General features: G+C 34.5%; 1 non-coding gene across 1 annotated transcript; it reads left to right on the forward strand.

Moving 5' to 3' along the window:
* The first annotated feature begins 21,174 nt into the window (after nt 1–21,174).
* Nucleotides 21,175–21,276, forward strand: LOC115221130. Its single transcript, XR_003882609.1, has one exon. It is a non-coding gene; the product is annotated as a U6 spliceosomal RNA (small nuclear RNA).
* Nucleotides 21,277–23,049: the final 1,773 nt, after the last annotated feature.

Below are 23,049 nucleotides of genomic sequence, written 5' to 3' on the forward strand. Positions count from 1 at the left end.
TGTTTGTCCAAACACCATCGCTTGACAAGCAATGTTGCTGTGTGTACGTCCCCGTAACTGAAAGGTTTCGGGAAAATAACCGATAGAATAAATACCAGGCTTACAAAGAATAAGTCCTGGGGTCGAATTGTTTCACTAAAGGTGGTGCTCCCGCATACCCGCAGTCAAATGACTGAAACAAGTAAAAGAAAAAACTATAAAAAATGAAGTATATATGTCGTTACTGATATGTTAAGCTGTCGTATGTCTAAATTTGGCCAAATGCAATTTTCTCAAAATCTATTTTTGCTTAGGCGGTGAACTAGCAGAATCCTTAGCACACCGGACGAATATGTTTAGCAGTATGTCGTCGGCCTTTACGTTCTGAGTTCAAACTCCGCCGAGGTAGACTTTGCCTTTCATCCTTTAGGGGTCGATAAATTAAGCACCAGTTACGTACTGGAGTCGATCTAATCGTCTGGACCCTCCCCCAGAATTTCAGGCCTTGTACCTAGAATAGAATAGAATGTCTATTTTCGCTGGCAACAGCCGTTTCTTTTGGTCAAGTTATCGTACCTCCAGCTGCTTCAGATGCCAAGTTATCAAAGATTGTGAAAGTGTAGTACAACAGTTTTGCCCTGGATTGGTGTAACTATTTTTTTTCCGTTTTCTGAATGGGCAACCTTTTGTATTACGACACATTAGCATGATAGCACCATATATATATAGATATATATATATATATATATATATATATATATATATATATATATATATATATATATATATATATATATATATATATATATATATATATATGTTATATGTATGTATGTATGTATGTATATGTATATGTATGTAAAACATGGTGCATGTTTTCATAACGCCTTCACAAAGCAAAAGTTGTAGTGAACTGAAAGCTTTCATACATCGTATATTATTTGGAGTAAAAATGTAAATGAGTTATTGGTGTAGTTCATTTACATATAAACCCCTAAAGGATATTAATGTAGATTATAATTAGACAAGTTTTCCAATATTCCGCCAGTTTTTCCAAGGATGTAGAATTTGTACGCGATTATTCTTCACATGTATGCCATATAGAGAATTCAAGATTTTCCCCAACTGTATCAGTTCTAGTATAGTATGCTGTCTATCGCGGTGTCAAAAAGTATAACCCGGGTTATCTACCTTAAAGACTCAGATGATATATTTGTATTGTTCCTTAATGAAATAAGAAGTGTTTATCGCTAAAATGGATTGCCTTGATTTATCTGTGTAATTTCTTTATCATGTACGAGTTTTACATGTAAGTGTTTTATCTCTGAAATATCCGAAGTTTGGATATCTGAAATATCTGAAAGATAAGGTATATAACCATGGCTTTACTGTTTGACACCGTGGTAGACCGCATACTATACTGGCACCAGTATATCTTTGAATTAGTAGGGCTGTATTGAAACACTTTTGCAATTTTAGGTTATCTTACCAAATTTAATAACGTACACGCGCACTCACGGACAACCGCACGCATACATATACAGAGGCCGAGACATTTATACTAAAATACATAAACAAAAATTCTTATAATTATGAGTATAATTATAATTAGGGTTCAGCAAAAAATTTGCATCACCACATACCGATATTTAGAAATAGCAGCCAAAACTAGCTATTTCTCTTGGCTGCTATTTCTAAATTTCGGTATGTGGTGGAGCAAATTTTTTGCTGAACCCCAATTATAATTATACTCATAATTATAAGAATATTTGTTTAAGTTTACCGATAATGGTTCTTTTAACATGCCGAACTACTTGGTAAAATTATTAATTAATTAATTAATTTTACCCTTTATTATTATTGATACTTAAATACATATGTAGACAACCATACGGAAAAATTGACTGTAAGAGAGGTAGATATGCAGTAATCAATACTGCGAATCGAATATCGAAATATACAATTCGTAAGTAAAAAAAAACATATTTCGTAACTCTGAGATTGAGGCTTCTATATCTTTATTCAAATCAATGCAAAACGAGAACCTTTTAAAAGGGCTATTGATAGAACAAAGACAGAGATGAATCAATTGACTGGGAGTATACGTAAGGATAATGTATTTTATTGTGTGCTGAAAAGAGAATACTCGTTTTTATGTTGTGCAGCAAATAAAGGCATGGGGCAACGATGCAATTTATACCTAAGAACTGAAACTATTTTTTGTCATTCACAGAACTTGCTTCCTGAGGTCATTGACAGAGCTTCCTTCATACATAATTATTTCAATATGAAAGAAAGAAAGAGGGAAAGAAAGAAAACTGGAAGAGAAACGAAGCTGCTGAATGTAAAAGAAAAGTACGAAAGTGTTTGAAATAGAAGTTTCTTTCTCAAAGCCAATTAAGTTGTATAAAAGTAACCTGAAACGTGCGAAGTTATTTATAAATAAACAGAAAACATGAACAAACAGTGATCAAAGAGAAGACTGAAGATTAATAGAAACTTCTAGTAAATAACATTTTGTCGAGTGTACCTTATAAAAAATTTAATAGACGTGGCTATGAGGTAAAAAGCTTGTTTCCCAAACACATGGTTCTGGGTTCAGCCCTGTTGCGTGGCACCTTGAACAAATGTCTTCTAATATAGCCACGAGCCGGCCAAAACCTTGTGAGTGGGTTTGATACATGGAAATTGGAATAAAACCTTCGTATATATATATATATTATATATATATATATATATATAATATATATACTGTGTGTGTATGTGCGTGTGTGTTTATGTGTGTTTGTCTGTGTTTATCTCTTCACAATTGCTGGTAAGCTTATGACCCCATTAACTTGAGACTGACAGAATAAGTAGTTGGCTTAAAAAGAATAAGTCTTGAGGTCGATTTCTTCGACTACAACCCTTTAAGGCGGTGTTCCAGCATGGCCGCAGTCAAACGACTGAAAACAAATAAAAGAATCGTCCTCGTTAATGGAATATCCCCTAGTACTAAATAGGAAATATATTGAGTCGGTGCATAATTTTTGCGGTTTTTTCAACAAATTTTATTCAACAAAAAACAATAACAACATGTAACAAAATCATCTTCAAATGATTATTCCGTAGCATATTCAGCATTTACTTCAACAACTGCTTCCCATTTGCTTGGAAGACGGTCAAACCGTCATTTAAATATATTAAATATTGTTGAATAAAATTTGTTGAAAAACCCCGTAATAATTACGCACCAATGCAATACATAGGTGTCATACCCCAATACTCACAGTTTATATAGTCACACACACTTAGACACAAACACACACAAACATGCACACACCAGGAGACAGAGGTACACACACAAATACACACAAACACAAGGACACAGAGGTACACACACATACAACACATTCAAACACACAAACATAAACATAAACACACACACACAAACACCGAAACACAAACATGAACACACAAACACATGGATATATAAAATACGTACTTACAAACGTGTTGTTTAAAACATTTCCCAAAATAACCCAACAATAACTTCTTTGGCCAGGGTCAAAATACTGGTGGGGGTGGTAGGAGTAGCTGTGGTAATTGAATCTTAACCCCCCCCCCCCAAATAAGATTATTTTTATTGATTTTTCTCATGACTTTACTATTATTTTCCTGCTATCGTCATCATGAGTACCTTTAGTATTGTTGTTGTTATTGTTTGTGGTAGTGGACGTAGTAGTAGAAATAGAACCTCTACGTATTAGTATTATTGTTTATTTAGCTTTTCTCTGCTTTTTCTCTCAATCTCATTTGGACTGTGTAGTCTGTAGAATGGAAATATTGTAAATATTTTCCGACCGCATGTTGTTAGATGCTTACTCACGGACATCTGGGTCTCTAATTCGCTGTCAGTGCACACGTGAACGTTCTGATGCTGTATTTCCAGTCTGAGCCACGTATAGTTCTTCACAAGTGGGGCATTTGAAGCTGTAAATTATATTTCTGTTTTGCAGTTCATACTTGCGTTTCTGAATATTTTTCTGGTTTTTGTGTTCACGTATTTGCTGGTATGAATGAATTTGCATGTGCCACACCGACTATCATTGCATTTAGATACAGTGAATGATTGGGCTTTGTTGCTAAGTTCAAATTTTAAATTTGTTAATAATATGTTCAAATTTTTAGGCTGTCTTTTACTAAGAACCATAGCTCGATCTGTGATTATATCTTTTAATTCATTAATTTGAGCAATGATTTGTATGTTTGCTTGTTGAAGGTATTCTAGTGACATGGGTTGTGTGCCACTATAAAAAGGAATGACTTGTTCCTGTTTTCCTCTCCTTTGGGTCGTTCTCAGTTTTGTACGGGTATTTCTCTAGCCCGCTTTATGCCATTTTCTATAAGTGGAGACCGGTACTTTTGCTTGAGTAACAATTCTTTTAGTTCTGTCAGGGGTTTGTTCCTGATATTCGATTATTCTACAACGGTCCAAATTCTTCTGCCTAGACAGTATGTGATGTTGCATTTTGTATGTGGTGGTGCACCAACTTTAAATTCAGGCACTGATGTGTTCTGTGTTTTTGGCACCAATATATATCTATATATCATATATAGTATATATATGCATATTATATCTATATATATATTATATATATATTATCTATATATATATTATATATATATCATATATATATATATATATCTATATATATATAGTATATATATTATATATAATATATATATATACTATATATATATATATATATATATATATATATATATATATATATATATATATATAGTATATATATATACGTGCAGGAGTGGCTGTGTGGTAAGTAGCTTGTTTACCACCACATGTGTCCGGTTCAGTCACTGCGTGGCACCTTGGGCAAGTATCTTCTACTATAGCCTCGGTCCGACCAAAGCCTTGTGAGTGGATTTGGTAGACGGAAACTGAAAGAAGCTCGTCGTATATATGTATATATATATATTTGTGCGTGTATGTTTGTATATCTGTGTTTGTCCCCCCAACATCGCTTGACAAACGATGCTGGTGTGTTTATGTCCCCGTCACTTAGTGGTTCGGCAAAAGAGACCGATAGAATAAGTACTGGGCTTACAACGAATAAGTCTCAGGGTTGAGTTGCTCAATTAAAGGCGGTGCTCCAGCATGGCCGCAGTCAAATGACTGAAACAAGTAAAAGAGTAAAAGAGTATATATATATGTGTGTATATATATAATATATATATATCTATATATATGAATATATATATAGATATACATATATACATATATATGTATATATGTTTTTATGTATATATATATATACATATTTATATGCGTGTTTGTCAGTATGCATGAATGTTTATATGTGTATTCTGTTTGTAACCGCATCTGGAGTAGGCTAATCTTTACACTGCTCAAACATTCACACGTACACGTACCCCTGGAACATATATATCTATTCTTTAAATGATTAATGTTACAGCAACAGATCTCCTCTAAGGAAAATGTCAAATTAGTAATTATCTTCTTATTAGATTGATAAATGAAACCCGAGACGATTTACTGGGGCTGCTAAAATCGATTATATTCCCTTTAGGGGTATGCGCCAATATGGCCCTCCTCCAATGTTTTAACCTGTTTAAGCGTTAACATGTGTGTGATTTGAATTTCAGTGTGTAATTCACTTCACGTGTTACTGCATTAGCCGAAATTATTTTTGGGTGTGTAAGTTACAATACAAATTAACATTGTTCAATTTACAGCATTGTCATTATTTCAAATTACAGGGAAGTTTCATAAAAGCAGAGTTTGCTGCCAAAATATTATATTCACTCTCATAATATGCAACAAGAGATTTCAGCTACTTTGGGGAGGGCTTTGCCGAAGTAATGGAGCACTATATTAACTGTTACTTTGCATTGAAGTTTGCATATGTACAGTTTGGAATATCTTAACATTTGTATTGAAATACCTTGCGGTATATGTATGTATAAAATACGAACAGAGTGTATCTAAATTAGGAAAAGTCCCTTAGAAATTAAGTTTCGCCTCTAAATAAATTTGGCAGCATTCACAGGCAACATAGATGTAGTGACCTTGACTTAATATCCAAGGGAATTATCCTAATTTTGATAGAATCTCTTGTGTGTGTGTATGTACTCATACGTACAAACACATACACACACACACACACACACATACAGACATACACATACACCAGCAGAATGACTGCCCTCCGGGTGTTTTTCTGCCAGTCACTTGATATTTTCATATTTGATTCCCAATTTTAATAATTTCTATGAAATTGTATCCAGTTGAGCCTCTGTTGCTAAATGTTCTTTCTCAGTCGGTTGAACCTGCAGAAGTGTCAAATTGTACAGGTGGTTTTGTTCGTTAATTTCCGTATTTATTTACTTTTGTTTTAAAGTAAGAGGTGACAGATTTATGTACAGGTATTTTAAATGGGTGTATGTGTGAGAGAAGGAGAGAGAGAGTGTGTGTGTGTCATGAATACGTACGTACACAAATATTTTTACATCTTTTTTGTATGTATGTTTGCGTGTGAGGGAGACAGACAGACAGACGGATTGAGTGCCTCCTAGACATCACTCTCATTCTCTGTCGCCCCCACCACAGGCACACATACATACAAAAAATATGTATGCATATGTATTCATAACTGTAAGTATACATGATTACACACACATTCACCCACACACTCTCACTCTCTCTCTCTCGCACACACACAAACATACACACATAAATGTATACAAACATACAGGCGCAGGAGTGGCTGTGTGGTAAGTAGCTTCTTTACCAACCACTTGGTTCCGGGTTCAGTCCCACTGCGTGGCACCTTGGGCAAGTGTCTTCTACTATAGCCTCGGGCCGACCAAAGCCTTGTGAGTGAATTTGGTAGACGGAAAGTGAAAGAAGCCCGTCGTATATATGTATATGTATATATATATATATATATATATATATATATTATATATATATATATAATATATATATATATATGCGTGTGTGTGTTTGTGTGTCTGTGTTTGTCCCCCTAGCATTGCTTGACAACCGATGATGGTGTGTTTATGTCTCCGTTACTTAGCGGTTCGGCAAAGAGACCGATAGAATAAGTACTGGGCTTACAAAAGAATAAGTCCCGGGGTCGAGTTGCTCGATTAAGGCGGGGCTCCTGCATGGCCGCAGTCAAATGACTGAAACATACATAAAACATATATAAAAAACGTACGCGTGCGTGTGTGATAGACTATAAATACACAGAACTGAACTAGGTGCTCAAAAAGTAAATAAAAAATAATTGTTATGGAAATTAACGAAGTGTGCGGGTTCAAGCGAAACAATGCCCATATTTTGGGGGACAGGGATAAAATGTGCGCATGAGAAAGAGAAAGAGAGGTGGGGAAGAGAAAACATTACAAACAATGAATGAAATAAACATGAAATGAAAAAAATCGTATAAAGAAAAGCTCGTTAAAATCTATCTTGTATCGAATATTTACATTTGAATTATTCAATAATAAAATGAAGTTCAGAAGGTAAATTTTCCCGAAAACTTCAATTTATAAAAAATATCACTTGTTTAGTAAATATTTCTTTCGGTAATTTAGCGTATTTGTTTGCAAATAGTGAATGAAAACTTGGATTAAAAACAATTAAAATAGAGAGTGAGAGGTTTCACAAATTAAAACCGAAAATTTCGCCTGCAACGAATCAATATTGTTTAGAGAGTTACTACGTCGATACCAGAAGTTGGCATTAAAAACTCTTTTTAAGGAGCGAATCATATATATATAACAACATTATTTATTTTTAATAAAAGAATGTGTACATTTCTGTTAGTTTGGGTCGTGAAGGTTTGGAAATTATATGGTCGCATATACTTACCTAACTTCAAAACTGCAAGATTACAAGTTGGATTCGTTACTGAACGTCATCTCCTATGGTGTAAGCTTTTTTCTTGGTGTCATGTTGAAGTTATATCATTGTTATGGATGAAATGGGTAAAATATTGTAGAAAAGTTTTATTTAATCGGGTGTATGACAATGATGGAACATAAATTGAAATTGTTGATTCTTGTAATACCAGGTAGTATGAAATCTGTCACATAACGTGACAAAATATGTCTGAGGTGCTTATTTAGTTTCATGAAAGTTTATTCTGCTAGGAAATTAAAACAATCAAAATATGGTTCAGTTCGTAGCTGGGGTGTGAAAAGAAAGATTTTGTTTAAGGGACTGAATTCTCCATCGAAGTATAGGAAATAAATGTTGCTTGCAGTAATGTCTGAAACTATATAATAGCTTTATTTAAAGAGACTACTATTTCCTTTTCTCTGAAAAAGGAAAATTAAGTATGAAATATATTTGCAACTCAGTAAAATATGTCTGTGTGTGTGTGTGTGTGTGTTTGTGTACATATATGAGTGTGTCTCCATTTGTGTGTATATGTATATGTATGTGTAAGTAAAGGCTAGTTAGACAGATAGGTAAAACGACAGATAGGCATAAACTTTAAATTGAATATTTCTAAAAATGTAATCTACTAGAAATAATAACTCATCAGTTATTGGAAATCGATTCTCTTTAACATGCTCACTGTCATGCTTAAAGCTGTTTACAAATGGAAGACGTTTAGCGTTGTGCATATTCAAAATATTTCTAGATATTCCTTTTTGTTTGCACGTTAACCAACAGCATATTGATAAATAAATCGTCAATTATATTTATATGTAGGCATTTATAGACATAGGAAAATATAACAATGGTTAAAATAATTACACTATAGACGAATATAATTTACTGTGTGCATTTGCATTCTTAGATTTCAATCTGATGCATTTTTATATTTAAAACCTAGCATAATTTAATATTATGACAACTAAATGTCAGGTTGGAACAGAAATTCTACCCTGGCTTTTGTTATGTTAGAAAACATAAAACTTTAATAAAATTCTGACGAAGAGTATTGTAACTATACTTCTGCTGTCAAGTTGTCAAAACAGCAAGACAAACTTTCGCATTTCTCTTAGTTTTTATTTTATTAACCTTTGCTTTCCTTTTTGAAATTACTAAAATTTGACAGATAATTTAACTTTTTACTTAGTAAATGGTGCCAGATTATTTCAGAAAACCAGTGAAATTAGCCCTAAAACATTGCTAGTATATTCAAAACTAAATATTTCCTTGAAGCTACTTTTTTACATGAATCAATGATTACATAGACCAAATGTATTGAAATATAATATGTAAGATATTACTTATTTTAAATAAATTGGTGAATTGTGTTGTTTAGTGGTTAGGGCATACGGCTCATGGTCATATAGTCGTGAGCTCAATTGCCAGCAATGCGTTTTTCCTTGAACAAGATCTTTTTTTTACGTTGCTCAGCTGACAAAAAGGAGTAGTACTTGTATTTCAAAAGGGACCAGCCTTCTCACATTCTGTGCCACACTGAAGTTTCCAGGCAACTATGTTAAGGGTAGGCGTGTCTGTGGAGCGCTCAGCCACTTGCACGTTAATTTCACGAGCAAGCTGTTTCGTTGATCGGATCGACTGGAACCCGCGTCATCGTAACTGACGGAGAGCCAGTTTTATATTGGATACAAGTGTAGTATGTTTCAATAAAGACATGGTATCAAAAGAAGGAAGAAGATGTATAATTCAAGGAAATGTCCTCTTATTTGTAAAAACTCAGTATAAAACTCAGTGTGACGATGGATTGAATGCTTTTCATCATAGGCCTGTTCAGTCAAGGTTGACATGGTGCAATACAACATAAATTTTAAATTGGTGATGAAAAGTGGTATAGTAGAAATGAGGTCGTCCAGGATACACTTGAGAAGAAATGACATGAGGTTAAAAAGGGGAAATAATAATGATATAATATAACAAAGCTGTGGGGAACGAAATTATATACACGATGCACTGCTATTATTATTAGACGAGATACAACGCTCTATACCAAAGGCTCGCAGTCGATTGCTACCAACTCGGACTGCCAACCACTCGCAGTTCTTCGTTTTATAACAATGAGTCAGTCCACCTTTAGTCACTTGTGGTCGGAATCCTTCTACATTTTTAGAGGGTAAGCAGAGGCACGTATTCATTTGGCAACAAACCCAGAATTGTACATCTTTCTAGCAATATTCCACAGAAATAATCAATATGACAGCGAGTAAAATTCTCAGATGTCCCTTTTACCTGTTAGGCTAAATAACGAGCAAACCGCACCCTATAAAAAGAAGCGAAGACACATGCAAATTCGGTCTCTGGAATGATTTTCGATCATATGTCTGCACAGTTAGGCCAACGTGGTGCTACAGAATAACAATAAATAGTAACAGCTGCTAGAAAACTGAAGTGCGTTATTTCTCTTGTAATGGGGGATATTTAGGGAAATATAGCAAACTACAAAAGGGTCTAAAAGTACGACATGCACAAATTTGTTATTTAAGACGTCTAGGACAAGTGTAAGTAGATTTAGTGTTCGTTTTCTGTTATAAGTATGTACGTTAATAACTAAATATGTTATGAGCATTTACTTTCAGTTGTTTCGTCCACTCAGCATTGGATCGGTTGATGTGTATTCCACTGCTATAGGTATCTACAGAGACATGCAAATAGACACCCCACTAAACATCGTCTTATGTAACTTTAAAAGGCTTATGTATTTATTTTATTAATTTACATTTTTATGTTTCATGTTCTATGTGAGACTGTTTAATCATGCCACGTACAAAAGAACCTTTGGAACTGTTCGAATTGGAAAGAGGCTGTATTGTGGGTCAATCTAAAAATTTTAAAAGAAACCCTGGGATCCCGCTTTCAACAGTTAATAAAGTGACTGTGCAATTCACCAGAGAGGGAAAGGAGACCACGTCACCTCACCCAGGTCGACTAGTGCACTATGACAGGACCCTTCACTCTTTAACGAGAAGTGCGGGGGATAACCTCCGCTGCGAGGCCTCTGATATAGCAGAACAAGTTGATGTCACTCCCAGAATAGCTGTCAGGTACTTCCAAACCCTTAGCTACCAGAAGGAAACCACTCTTCGACCAGCAAATATCAAATGGAGAAACGAATAGGCCAGTGGGATAGTGTAGAGGCCACTAGCATTTTGGGACATTTATTCTCTCTGAGGAGTACAGATTTGCTGTGTTTTTTGTGTGATCAAGAATTTGACGTGAAAAGATTGTCGCCAACAACGAAACATTGTGGCTATTCTGCGATGGTCTGGGGAGCAATTAGGTGCAATGGTCGATCGGAGCTAGAGGAGTGTGAGGGAATAATAAACTCAGATAATTATGTGCCCATATTCCAATCTTCTCCAGTGGTGTAATGATCAAAGAAGACCCTTTATTTATAGCCCAAAATTGGTTGGAAAAGAAAGGTATCAAAACAATTCCATAACGAAGCCAGTCACCAGATATGAACCTAATTGAACACCCCTGGGGCATAATGGACAGGACATTTCTAAAAAAGGAACACGAAAGCGTCATCAAAGCCAGATCGTTTGAGATTACTGAATAAAACTTGGCAAGAAATTCCCCAAGAGAATATTCGTCAGCTGATCTGTAGCATGCCTAATAGGGTCCTTGCATTGAAAAATGCAAAGGGCATGTCTATTGAATATTAGATATTCCACTTATAACTATCAATAAATAATTTGAATGTATAATTTCAGATTTAAATAAATTTTAACGATTATAAGGGTATCAACGTATTTGTGACATGCCTATGTATAATGTAATTCCCGGATAGAGTCAGCGTATTTCTACTTTGACTTTGAATTGCTGATGAAATTCATCAGACGGCCTTCTATATAGTTTTCGTCAATTCAGATCTCCCAATGCTAAGGACCATCTGAGAGAACGGGAAACGGGCTTGTGCAAGATACAACATAATAGGATCGAAATCTAAATGTCACACGCTCAAAATGAACTCCTTAAGCCCTCAACCATTCTTGAATAAGACAGAATTGTTTGTACAGTTCTGGTATTCAGTTGACATTTACGTAGCAATCATTTAGGAGGTAGAAAAACTCTTAATAGTGTATTTTTCTTTCACATACGTAACACACATCTCCTAAGCTTAATAAGATGTGTGCTTGATATCAGTGGATATAATAGATGATATTTTCGGCAAAAAACATAATCCTTTCTTAGACAACTTCATTTTTATTTTCTCTTCAGAATATGTCTAGAACACTTTCATCTTTCGTGCCAGTAATTCATCCTTTCTGCAAGTAGTAATCAGATTTATGCGATATTCACTTCTAAAGTACCGAGGTCTTTAATCTGATAGTAGCTGCAACTAATGCAATTTAGTACACTAATACTGTTGAAGCCTATAATTTAAAGAAACCATATGTTTCCACGTCCATTTTCCCCTATCTTTTACAATGCGACGGTCACTACCTTGTTTCTGATAATCTAATCCATCTCCTTTCTTTTGAATATTTCTTCGATGATATTTTTTATCAATTTTTCCAGCTCTTTATTTTATCCACAACAAAGAAGAAATACGCTCAAACGTGTGTGTACAAATACACACATATACACATTAATATATATCCATTATCTCTTTCTCTCTCCTTGTCTCAGTTTCTCTCTCATATATATATATATAGATATATATATATATATATATATATATATATATATATATATATATATGCACATATATACAACACATATAGATAGATATATATATATATATATATGCACATATACACACATATATATTCATATTTATATCCGTATGTATTATTCATGTATACACACCATATATATATATATATATATATATATATATATATTATATATATACATACATACATACATACATACATACATACATACATACATACATACATACATACATGCATACATATATACATACATACATACATACATGCATATATATTTGGAGTAAAGGGAATTTCATAAGCAAGTTTGACTAGAAAACTTTGTAATAATGAACGAGTTATATATAAAATAATACACTTATTTCCTATTGATAAAACGTTACATGAAGATACCAACATTCCTATATCGATAATATGAGATGCTTTTATAATTTTCATTTAGTCAGAGATTGTATAACTATTAAAATTTTAACATGCCTTTGCAATTTTGTATTAAATTATGTATTAAATATAAAGAATAACAACAGTTTGACCTATATATTGTGACGGAAATAGGGAAGCAGGAGACTTTAAAGGATTCCGATGTGTGGATTTCAGGAGATTGTAAAGAAATCCGATAGGCGGATGTATAGTCATGTCAGAAATGGTTCACGCGAGATTCTGCTTAAGGACTATATGAAATTACATGAAGGGGCGCAGGCGTGGTTGTGTGGTAAGTAGTTGGCTTATCAATCATATGGCTCCGGATTCAGTTCCAATGTGTGGCATCTTTGGGAAGCGCCCTCTGCTATAGCCTCGGGCTAACCAAAGCCACGAGAGTGGATTTTGTAGACGGAATCTGAAAACAGTTGATGCATATATATGTTGTGGTGACATCCTGACACCCCTGTGACCTGTCCTAAACGTTATAAAGATGCATGCGTACTGAAAGTGCGAGGTACAGAGCGGTGTGTGTAAAGCCAAGAGTTGTTGTATTTGAAGGTCGGAGTTAATATTTGTGAGTTACATGTTAATTGATTGTGAAGTAATTATTACTGAATGTTGAAAGCTTTCCCTGGATCTATATATTGTATAATGGACAATTTGAATACCTCGAGCCAGAGCTATGCAGCGGCGGCAACAGGTAGTTTCATATTGCCGCGTTAACAGTGACGGACGTAAGGGTAGAAACAGACAGAATTAAAGAATGTGGAAAATTGTTAACAATCAAGGAACAGTACTCTCTCTCTGCTACCGCGAAAAGAATTTTCGGAAAGTTACCAAAAAAATGGTCCTGTAGAAAACGCTAAAATTATCCACAGGAAAGATCGAAATCGCGATGACTGAGAGTATAGAAAAAATACTAAAAAATATTAAACACCTGGCGACGTTTGTAACGACGTTTGTACAAATACACACATATACACATTACGACGTTTGTACAAATACACACATATACACATTAATATATATCCATTATCTCTTTCTCTCTCCTTGTCTCAGTTTCTCTCTCATATATATATATATTATATATAATATATATATATATATAATATATATATATATATATTATATATATATATATATATATGCACATATATACACACACATATAGATAGATATTATATATATATATATATGCACATATATACACACATATATATTCATATTTATATCCGTATGTATATATTCATGTATACACACATATATATATATATTATATATATATATATAATATATATATATATATACATACATACATACATACATACATACATACATACATACATACATACATACATGCATACATATATACATACATACATACATACATGCATATATATTTGGAGTAAAGGGAATTTCATAAGCAAGTTTGACTAGAAAACTTTGTAATAATGAACGAGTTATATATAAAATAATACACTTATTTCCTATTGATAAAACGTTACATGAAGATACCAACATTCCTATATCGATAATATGAGATGCTTTTATAATTTTCATTTAGTCAGAGATTGTATAACTATTAAAATTTTAACATGCCTTTGCAATTTTGTATTAAATTATGTATTAAATATAAAGAATAACAACAGTTTGACCTATATATTGTGACGGAAATAGGGAAGCAGGAGACTTTAAAGGATTCCGATGTGTGGATTTCAGGAGATTGTAAAGAAATCCGATAGGCGGATGTATAGTCATGTCAGAAATGGTTCACGCGAGATTCTGCTTAAGGACTATATGAAATTACATGAAGGGGCGCAGGCGTGGTTGTGTGGTAAGTAGTTGGCTTATCAATCATATGGCTCCGGATTCAGTTCCAATGTGTGGCATCTTTGGGAAGCGCCCTCTGCTATAGCCTCGGGCTAACCAAAGCCACGAGAGTGGATTTTGTAGACGGAATCTGAAAACAGTTCATGCATATATATGTTGTGGTGACATCCTGACACCCCTGTGACCTGTCCTAAACGTTATAAAGATGCATGCGTACTGAAAGTGCGAGGTACAGAGCGGTGTGTGTAAAGCCAAGAGTTGTTGTATTTGAAGGTCGGAGTTAATATTTGTGAGTTACATGTTAATTGATTGTGAAGTAATTATTACTGAATGTTGAAAGCTTTCCCTGGATCTATATATTGTATAATGGACAATTTGAATACCTCGAGCCAGAGCTATGCAGCGGCGGCAACAGGTAGTTTCAATATTGCCGCGTTAACAGTGACGGACGTAAGGGTAGAAACAGACAGAATTAAAGAATGTGGAAAATTGTTAACAAATCAAGGAACAGTACTCTCTCTCTGCTACCGCGAAAAGAATTTTCGGAAAGTTTACCAAAAAAATGGTCCTGTAGAAAACGCTAAAATTATCCACAGGAAAGATCGAAATCGCGATGACTGAGAGTATAGAAAAAATACTAAAAAATATTAAACACCTGGCGACGTTTGTAACGAGAGGCCAGAAATTCGGAGTGGTAGAAGTCAGGCTCGCATCTGAGGAAGTAGCAGCAGAGCATGCAGTAGACGCGATTAGGAACGATGTATGGGCTTTCTTGGCAAGTTACTGCGGCAAAAGAATGGCGAGAGGAAGATTGGGTAAAATCCCACCCGAATACGAGACGTGGATTATAGCGGCAGTCTTATTCCACATGGAACTGAGTCCGAAAATAGTGAAGGCAACTAGAACTGAAAAGGTGGACTTCTTGGGGATACGGGCTAGAAATGAAGATTCAAGCCACCCTGGAAGACCTGAATTCCATAACTGAAGAAATAGTATTGCACGAAGGAAACAAGTTGAATGTGATGGTAGGTGGCAGACCTGTGAAATGTTTTTGTGTAGCGAAAGTGGACACCAAAAAGCGGACTGCCTTCGAAACAAGGAAAAACAGAGGGGGAGAGTTCGACGCAGAAAGAGGCAACCGTGGAAGAGTTTGGAGAAGAAGCTGAAACAATGGATACAGAGGAAGAATTCATGGAGGTGAAACCACGGAAAAGAAAAAGTAGAAGGGGTTCTCCATCGGAGAAGCTGAAAAAGAAAAAAAGAGGCGATGGTAAGTAAAGGAGAAAAAAATATTGACAAGAAAGACAGAAGAGAAAATTTTGAAAGTGTCTTCTCTGAAAGTGAAGTTGAAGAGAGCTGAAGAAAAAAGGAATGAAGGAGGGAGTGAAAACCACAAGAAGAAGAGATGGTATTATGTAGAATACCAAAGAACACCAAAGGAGTATACATACAGAAGCAGAAAATCTGAAAATTAAGCCAGTAACACGGGTAAAATTACCTAAGGGTTACAGCAACGAAGGAACTAAAATAATAAAAATAGAACAGAATTGCTATGAGGGGTTTTTTAAAAAAAGGTGCGCTTTGTGAAAATTGCAATTTAAAGTCGAGTTTGAAAAGCTGAAACCATTAATCGACTGGGATGATGTGATACCGCTAATAGAGGACAGATAGCCCTGAATCAATGGATAGCGAGTAATAAGACTTTTTATTGGAAAGACAATGCATCAAGAATTCGATGTGGACCGTTGGAGAATATACAGTTGGCGACTTGCAATGGTATGTTACACGTTAATTAATTGTTAAGTAAATATCCGATAATAATGGACTGTAAACAAGATTAATGGTACTGCGTGAGATGAGGGCCGCACGCAGCCCTTCATAATCTCATTGTTATATAATCATCTCATTCATATTCGTTTTAATGTATTTCCCCTCTGCGGTGTCCTGTCTGTTCTTGTTTGTCCCTCTATGTTGAGCCCTTGTGGCTAATAAAGAAACAGTACAGTGTGGTGTGTGCAGTAGCATATGTGAAGGCAGTCGTAGAAGTCGTTGAGAAGAGATATGTTTGTTACGTGTTTTTTACTGATTTAGTTTTTGTAATGTTATTGCATTGTTATAGTGTAATCTATATCCAAACCCAAGGATACAATGATATATATATATATATATATATACCCGTCGTATATGTGTACACACATACACACACACACACACATATATATATAGTAATTATTAAAAAAATCAGAAAAACACAAGGAAAAACAACAACGTGAGGACATGGTACATGCAAAATATTAAAAGACGCTCAGGGAATGAAAGAAAGGTAGTTTTATGCTTTGAGCAAAGAAACTGGAGACAGTGGAAAGTTCAAGAGAAAAGGAAGATGGAAGAAAAAAACATGGCAAACGATCCGCATGTTATATATAGTAAAGATTATTTGCCAACATAACGTGGCAATCGAATGTTACTGTTATTTAGCCCCGCGAAGCACGATGTTTTCTGAGGTTAAATAACAGTAACATTCGACTTCCACGTTATGTTGGCAAATAATCTTTACTCTAGATTACTGTTACAGAATGTGTCTTCTTGAGTGATTTACAGATGGAAATTTTCTGGTATATATATATATATATCCATTATAAACACACACCATCATTAAAAGTAAACGGCAACCAAAATCCTTGAAAAGGATTTTAACCCAAGCTAAACTGCACTCAACATCAACCACAAAACCAGCAGTTAGAAAATGTGGAAGGCCCAACTGCGGAATCTGTGTCATCTTGATAGAAGGATCAGAATTTATACTGGAACAAGGCCACCAGTTCACCATTAGAGCAAACTTCACCTGCGCATCAGAAAACTTAATTTACTTCATAACATGCGCAGGCTGCAATAGGCAGTATATAGGCCATACAAAAAATAGCTTACGTAACAGGATGGCTGTGCATAAATCAGCTGTGCTGAAAATGTAAATCCGAAATTTACAACTTACCCGCTCTATAAATTCAGTGACAACGCAACCTTCACGCAACGAAAAGTACGAAAATGCTGCTATATTATATAAATTTTTAATTTTTATATATAGTGCGTGTGTATGCTTATAGGCTTGGAGGCGTATATGTACGCGTGTATGTGGGTGTATATATCCATGATGATATGTATGTACTAGAAGTCCATTTAATTCAAGGAACCAGATTAAATGCTCATCGGCTCTGATTTACAACGCATTAAGTCCCCAGACGAAACTGTTGATGTACTGGCAATTCTACAACTAAATTTTATCAATCTCCTGACCACCATGCTTGGTCCATAACCTCTATACATCCCTTATCTTTACATTCTTTTACACTTTTATCATGTTTTTATCAGGTTTTTTTACTTTTATTTCTATTTCTATTTTTACTTTATATTTCTTTATACCCCCTTTACATCTACTTACAACCCTTTATCCTCTACATTTTTATATTATTCTATACTTACACTTTTTATACATTTTTATCCCTCGTCCCGAACTCTCGCCCCTCCATCTTCACCTCTATATATGTATTTATTTATTTACATTACCTCAACATCCAATTTTCCTCATTCTACATTGAGAGAAGAAAGAGATGGACGCTTCAACTCTATGCTGCTGCCGCATTATGTCGTACGTGAATGAGAGGATTTGCATCCCCAACCAAGAATTTTTGATGTAACACATGTCCTTGTGGAAGCTGTTGTGCGCGGCTGAAGAAGGCCACAGACATACATTATGCATTGTTATAAATCTGTCTAATAAAGGCCCGAAACATATGTACCGCTGAATCCTTCGCATCATGTTTTTATTTTATTTTGATCAATCTATATATATATATATATATATATATATATATATATATATATATATACACATATATATATTATATATATAGATAGAGAGATAGATAGATAGATAGATAGATAGATAGATAGATAGATAGATAGATAGATAGATAGATAGATAGATAGTTAGGTAGATAGATAGATAGATAGATAGATAAGATATATAAAAAATATAGGTAAAACTACTATTATGCAACTCAAACATATATTTTATATAGTTATATATTATATTTATATTGTGAAATTTAATTTAATACTAAATTGAATTTTTCCCTGTAAGTTTGGATTTGTACTCCCTAATATTATTATTATTATCATTATAATATATATATATATATAATATATATATATATATATATATATATATATATATATATATATATATATATATTTACATGTGTGTTTGTCTTTTTGCCCGTGTCTGTCCCCCATCACCACTTGATCAGTGTTGATATGCTTACGTTCCCGTCCCTTAGCTGTTCGCCGTAAGAGGCGGATAAAATCAGAACAAGGCTCTAAAAATAAGACCTGGTGTTGATTTGTTAAACTGCAACTCTTCAAGGCGATCCCCCGGCACTACCGCAGTTAAATGGCTAAAACGTGTGAAAGATAAAACGATAAAAGATATCTGTAGATGGGTGAGGTACTCAAATCTTGACTCAGTAGCATGTCATTCTGTTGATGGATAATTTGAATCTTCGTCTTCGGACGTCAGAGATACCCGTCATTTTATAATGAATTTACTTCGTTCATGCAAGCATTACTGTTTAATATACCATCATATATGTTTATGCTTCCTCACACTCTTACCAAAATAGCACATCGGTATTTGTCATTTAATAATGCATTCCCGTTACTATACTTCTCGTAATTCATATCAGATATCATTAATACTTTGTGAATAATAAAATGTACTTTTATAATTTGAAACATTTAAGCGAATAAATGTTCATACAAAATATTGACAGTTTGAATACTTGTTGAACTGTCTTCTACACATCTTAATTTGTTGAATAATTAATTAATGTATAATATGATTGACATATTTTCCTGAAATGAATACCGCAATTAATATAAAGATAGACTTTGCCACAGGAAAACAAAATTTTGGACCCTGCAACTATTCGACGTCATCATCTATTTTAAAGTTATAAGTGAAACTAAGGAAGATTTAAAAAGCTTCTGTATTGTGTAAACCAACAAGTGTCATTGATAGTATATAGATCTGCAAGCCTTCAGTATGCAAGTCGATATGCCATTGTGAAATGTTCGGTTTTATATAAAACTAGCAGTATCGCCCGGCGTTGCTCGGGTTTGTAAGGGAAATAACTACAAAGCATTTTTAGAGAGTTATAGCCCCAAAATAGCAAAAAATGCATTAAAAATGGAAAAAAAAATATGGTAATTTTTTTTTTAAATCGTTGACTCATCGTAGACATTTTTAGAGAGTTACTTCCCTTATATTAAAAAAATATGCATTAAAATGGAAAAAAATGATGGTAAATTATTTTTAAAATCGTAGACTCATCGTAGACGCGCGCTAATACCCAGAAGGGCTTGATATGAATCACGACTATAAGATACCCGGTATTAGTTAAACTGCACCGCAAAATGTGGGAGTAGTTAGGAATCTAAATCGGAGTAGACAGACACACAACCTTTCTTTTATATATAAAGATGTATACTTCGAGAACGTGCCACATAGTTTTCTATTATTTCCGTTGATACTGAAATAAATGCCTCTATTTACTGAAAGACAACGCGTAAAAGTTAATAAGCTGTTAAAATCATATAGGATACAGAAGTTTGTGCTGTTTGTAACAGAACTACTTAAGTATTTAGCATTGAAATATCCTTCGATAGACCACTTTGTCTTTCTTTGTACGACGAGTGACAGGTGCGTTAAAGATAGAAGGATGTGTGTTGAAATTTCATCATGCGAATATACGATTATCATAGTTTCAGTACTTGTGGTATCCTTCCTTTCGACGAAGCATTTTAAAGTAGTCGTTTATAAAAAGATTTTGTCTCAGGTGCTAAAAATTCCATTTGATACGGGAAAACATACGACAATAGATATCTTCGTACACTGAAATGCCAGCTGAAAATGTATATCATCTTACATTGTGTATCAGCTTCAGTTTATTGTTGTATTATAATTAATTGATGCATGGTTTCAAAGAGGTCCATTAAGAGATAAATTACAATATCGTACAGGTATATTTTCAATACATTTTTTATAAATTATACCATTAGTGTATTTTCATAATGTGTGGGTGTATGACCACCTTACCGCTTTCGTGTTTAGTTTTGTGTTTTTGTTTGTTCTTTTGCTGTGGTGTATATTGTACATGTGCGAGATAAATGTTATAAGAAATATTTAGAAAATGAATGAATATTGTAATACATAATTAATATGTATTCGTTAATGCATATACTAAAATTGGAACGATACAGAGAACATAAGCATGGCCCCTGCGCAAGGATGACACGCAAATTCGTGAAGCGTTCCTTATTTTTCAATAGGTGTAGGAGTGGCTGTGTGGTACGTAGCTTGCTTACTAATCTCATAGTTCCGGGTTCAATCCCACTGCATGTCACCTTGGGCAAGTGTCTTCTACTATAGCCTCGGGCCGACCAAGGACTCGTGAGTGGATTTGGTAGACGGAAAGTGAAAGAAGCCCGTCGTATATATATATATATATATATGTATATATGCGCGCGTGTGTGTGTGTGCGTGTGTGTTTGTTTGTGTGTGTGTGCGTGTGTGTATGTTTGTAAGTCTGTGTTTGTACCCCGCCCCAACATCGCTTGACAACCGATGATGGTATGCTTAGGTCCCCGTAACATAGCGGTTCGGCAAAGAGACCGATAGAATAAGTACTAGGCTTCCAAAGAATAAGTCCTAGGGTCGATTTGCTCGACTAAAGGCGGTGCTCCAGCATGGCCGCAGTCATATAACTGAAACAAGTAAAAGAGTAAAAGAGTGAGTAACGTCATCTGCATTCGATTATAACCTTTTTTAAAAATATCATAGGAAGACTATTAACATTTTGTTCATTAAAGCTACAAAATGATTCTTGGAAATTTTCTTGGAAATTATCTTGGAAATGATCTCTGAAAATGAGCGGACTATCAGAGCAATATTTTTATATTATCCATATAACAAGTGTCACTCGTGCCTGGAGTCGGGCCACATTAAAAAGGACTGCTCAAGCAGTAGTAAGGCCCCGGAGCAGGGAAAGGAGAAGATGCCCTCCGGTCTCCCATTGCAGGGAGGGGCGGAGGAGGTTGTTAAGGGGAAGGAGTTAGCCTCCAGCTGAGGTGCAGGTTGCGGGAGAAGAACGGGACTTTCCTGGGGTGCCGGTGGAGGCCCCAACACCCGCAAACGAGAATAGAAGGAAGAAAAGAAAAAGAAGACGGTCGGCGAATGGTGCTGTGCCGCCGAACGAGGCTGATGGTCATCCGGTTGGAAGTGTGCCACCGGAGTGAGAGGCTCTGTCAGTGGGAACTGTGCCATTGAGAGAGGAGGTTGAGGCTCCTCCCCGTGTATATATATGTATGTATATATATATATATATATATATATATATATATATATATATTATATATATATATATACATATACATATATATATATATATACATATACATATATATATATATATACATATATATTAACTATATTTAATGTTAATAAATAGTATATGCACACGTATGTATATATGTATGCATGCACACATGTATGTATGTATATAATAACTGGGTAAAAGTTGGATGGTTTATTTGTAAGCTTCTCCATCCAGAGAGAGGGAGATAGAGAGAGAGAGAGAGATTGCACAGATTGCACAATATATAACCCTGTATATATCCAACCTCTACCCATTTTAATGAGTAAAGAAGGGTTATATACACATAACGGTCAAGAAAGAATGGCAGCGGGAAGAAGTGGAGTGAGGATGAGTTATAGGAAAGATGGATTTATTTTAGTATAAATTGAGACATACTTTTTTTTTTTAAACTGATAATACTTTCATCGTTTTCTAAAAGTAATACTAATTCAGATAATAGCTAAACATAATTGATGTTATGAAAAGCGTATTTCATAATACCTTCTGTTCCAAAGTGTACTTCCAAAGATATTTTTCATATAACATGTAGCATACTAGTGTCAGCCACTAACGTATTACAGCAACATAATATAACATAATCTTAAAAACTATTCTGATTTACTCGCCCAAATCTCTCTGTTTAAATATGAGATTCTGTCTGTCTATATTTGCGTAATTAACC

The sequence above is a fragment of the Octopus sinensis genome, linkage group LG17 (genome assembly GCF_006345805.1).
Source record: "Octopus sinensis linkage group LG17, ASM634580v1, whole genome shotgun sequence".
NCBI lineage: Eukaryota > Metazoa > Mollusca > Cephalopoda > Octopoda > Octopodidae > Octopus > Octopus sinensis.